The sequence below is a fragment of the Strongylocentrotus purpuratus genome, unplaced genomic scaffold, assembly GCF_000002235.5.
Source record: "Strongylocentrotus purpuratus isolate Spur 01 unplaced genomic scaffold, Spur_5.0 spur5_scaffold_2, whole genome shotgun sequence".
Taxonomy (NCBI): domain Eukaryota; kingdom Metazoa; phylum Echinodermata; class Echinoidea; order Camarodonta; family Strongylocentrotidae; genus Strongylocentrotus; species Strongylocentrotus purpuratus.
In genome coordinates, this window is record NW_022145605.1 from 37,995,422 (window position 1) to 37,999,582 (window position 4,161).

Consider the following 4,161-nt stretch of genomic DNA (forward strand, 5'->3'; position numbering starts at 1 on the left):
GAAAAAACATCCAATTTGTTAAGTGCATTTATTTCGTTTAGAAAGAGTTATTTTGTGCTTCTAATTTCTTACAGAAAAAAATAACTCGTGCAGATATAAGCATCGTGATTACAGATGTCTGTCTGAGAAAGAGCATGCCCTTGGCAATGGTAAAGCTCGGTGGCGTATCACGGGTCAAGCCATTGAGGGGATACTCCTGCGGGGCGGGGGGGGGGGGGGTCCTAGTATGTTGGTGAATTGCAAGAGAACGCGGCTATCGAAAGGGGGAATTGTATGGGAGAATCATGTTTTCAGTGCCTTCCAGAAAAACACTCTCCCCCCTCCCATTTCGATAGCCACGTTCACATACATTTCATCAACATACTTAGACCTCTTTTCTCTCTTTTTCTTTATCTATCTATATATTTATCTACCTACCTTTTTCTTTCTCACCTCTCTTTATATCTCGCTCTCTCTCTCTCTGTCTGTCTCTCTCTCTCTCTATCACTCTCTCCCTATCTATTTCTATCCCTCTTTACCTTCTATTCGCAGCCTGACCGGGGAGGTGCCCCCAGGCCCCCTGAAGTCAAGACCTATAATCTGTCTCGGTACTAGACACTTTTAATAAGAGATCGACTATCCAATTAGATTTATCCGCTTATATCTTCACGGAATGACGATCGGATCGGGCTCAGCAAATCAATTGACCGGTGCTTCGACCTATTTCTTTCCTCTTCCAGCCATTTCTCCTTAAAGGTGAAGACCAGTTTTGGAAACGCCTTCCTCTCAAAAAAAAATGAAATGGAAGGTCTTATTACCAATCATGTGAAAGAATATGCTTTGACTTATAAGTGATCATACAATTTTTGCCGAGAAACCACCCAGTAATTGATATATTTGGTAAATTATTATATCTATTTAGACCTGATAAATATAACGCACGTGTCGCGCACGTGTAGGGGTAGTCCCATATACATCTTTCTGTGTACAGACAGTGCTTGTAACTTTACCATGACTGGGCCAAATATCTTATCGTTTTGATGATTCCAGAACCTTGCAGTACACACCATATGCTTATATGCTAGATGATCAACCTTTTCTGATCGATTCCACAACGTTTCTTTCACAATGCAATCGCATGACCATAACTGGTCTTTATCTTTAAGCCCATCACCCGGCATCTCTCCGAACGTGTCGTCTCCATTTCTTAAAGTGACTCTGGAACATTGCCTCAGATTCTGAAACAAAATCCTGGATTTAGCTCATTCTGCAATCATAATTATAAACCTTTATGTTAGGCAGGAATCATATGACTTGTACAAGCCGATCGTCTGTCTGATTATCAAAATTTAATTTTTCGTTTTCCTAACGTCTTTTTATAACACTTTAGTCTATGAGTCTATGAAAATGAGTACGGTGAAACCGGTCATTTAAAGATATTTACTTTTTGAGGCACTTCATGATTATTTTGAAGGGCAATTTTTTTTAGGGCTTCAATATTACACCATATCACTGACACTGATAACACGTAAGGTCATGCATCTCAGATTTAACATTGTTGAACGATGCCTTAAGGTGTTAAAGTCGTGAAAGTATTTAAAATTCTCTAAATATAGGCTAATAAATAGGCGATTAAATAAAAGTTATCTGTGTAAGATTTGGATAAATCGATTACGCCTCAGCCTTGAAAAGAAGCGTTTTGGTCAAAATTGTAATCGCATTACATGTACCATGGTTGAAAAAACTTTAAAATGAAAGATATCATCATAGATATGAAAGCAATTTTCAAACAAATTATTTAGATTGTCACCATCCAGTATACTTGTGTTCCATAACATTTCGGACGGATATTTTTATTTTCCAAATATTCAACACCACCTTTGAATTTATTTAGAACTGGGTTCCTGTCATGGAATCAAATATACAGCAATATGTACAATACAGTTGGAAGGCTACAGGTTGGTCCTCGTGGTATCTGCTTTTGAAAGAAAGCGCAATAAAACTGAAAAAGTAGCAACGAAAGATGAAAATATCAAAGGAGTAACTCGACACGAGTGCAGATTCAAAAGTGGGTCATTTACGCTTTCCTGGATAGCTTTGGACAACGTGAAAAACATACATGTATAATTATATATATATATTCTCTTACAAACTTACAACATTCCATGAATTGTGTTTAAATTTAAGAACTCATGTAACATTAATGATGTATAGGCGGTGTCAGACAGGGGCCAATTATCTAGACAATAGTTACCTAGATAATTTGTAGCCTGTCTGCCACCTGTCTGTCACCTAGGTATGAATTATCTTGATAGCTATTATCTAGGTAATTCAAGATGAATCGGGACGATTGTGTCTGATACCGCCGTATGTGCATCTTTGAAAACGCATTATGATTAATGGGATATTTTCGTAATGTAACTAAATGTAATAAATGCATACTTCTTTGTGAAGTGCCTAGATACAATTATTTAATTCACCTGTTAATACAAACAATTGTATTTCAATAGTCAGAATGCGAATGACATACATTATTTGTTGCTATGTGGTACAAATATTATGGATTACCCTACTCAACAACACATACTATATTCAGATCGAACTCTGCCTATTAAAAATGTAATTATTCTTAACAGGTGAATAAAGTAATTTGTATTGAGGCACTTCACAAAGACGTATGCAATACATTTGGTTACATTACAAAAATGGCCTATAGCATCATTACTTCTTTTGTCCATCTCTCTTTCTCTCTCTCTCTCTCTTACACTCCCTCCCTCTTTCCCTCTCTCTCTGTCTGTCTCTCTGTCTCTGTCTCTCTGTATGTCTCTTTCCCCTCTACTATCCATCGATCTATCTGTTTGTCGATGTGTGTCTCTTTATATTTGTCTCCCTCTTTCTCTCCCTTTCTCCCTCTCTCTCTCTCTCTCTCTCTGTGTCTGTCTGACTCTCTCTCTCTCTCTTTCTCTTTCTCTTTCCCTTCGATCTGTGACTCTCTTCCATCTCTAGTTTGTACGTCGTCTTCCCATTCTCTACAAAACACGATCCATTTTCCTGCATCATGACTTCATTTTGGCAATAAAAATTCAACATACCCGAGCTATCATGACTATGAAGTATCCAATTAATCTCTATCGAGACACAAAGAGCACGCATCACTCGCGCTCTTTGCGATTAAGAAGGATTAACGTTTAATTCCTTAATTGCCGTTGGGGCAACAAGATGGATGCCCCTTCTTTATTTATCGGCGGTGTTATTCTTTTTCAAGCGCCGACTTTCACCCCAGCTTTTCATCTTCCTGTTCCCAATAAATCCATGTCTATGAATTCATGTGGCGAAAAAAGAATACAACATTGGAATTGGATGTTATGCACATTGCATATGAGGTCAGTTTATTTTGCATCGGGTTCGTTTTTAACTCCCGCTTTCGAAAGATGTGACTGTTAATTGGCGCGTTAAAGATCGCTGCAATTCTCGACGTAGTCCAGCGTCAGCCAAATGACGCCGCGTGTAAAACTAGCATTGAGGAGCTTGTGCAGTGCTGAACGCTAGACAATTCTCACCCTGAGCGCACACGGCCACGATCCCTTATTTTGGGTCGAGACTTTGGTTTGTCACTCATCTCGTCCCTCGGGGACAACCGCGAGCATCTCTCTCATCTCCGTCATCTCCTCACCCCTCGTCTCCAGCTGACCCTTCGGCTTAAAGAGTGTCTCGCTAGTGCTCTAGTTTACCAGGGAATAACGATGAGAGGATCAGGAAGGAAGGAAGGAGAGAAGGAAGGAAAGAATTAGGCCAAACATGCCGGACCGTATTTGATCGCGCACATGGGGGTACAAACCACGTTAACGCAGATTTGCAGGATTTTGTCGAGGGAAATTCGGTCCTGCCTAAATCAAAGAGATTCTACTTCTTGGCGAGGCAATATTTCCATGGTTTTACTTCAGAATTACGAGAATGGATGCTGAGGGTATCGCTACTCCTATCCCTTTCTCTCCTAAATGAAAAGACGCAAGAGAATGTTTTTTTCTCAAATACAAAATGTTAAGAGACACCTCCAGCAATCACAAAACGTATTCCCCTTTAGCAAATAACGAATAAGCATTGTTTGTTTGGTTGCTTGTTTGTCAGGTAATCTTTTTCGGCTCGTCAGATGTTTACATCTTTTGAGAATATACAGCAACC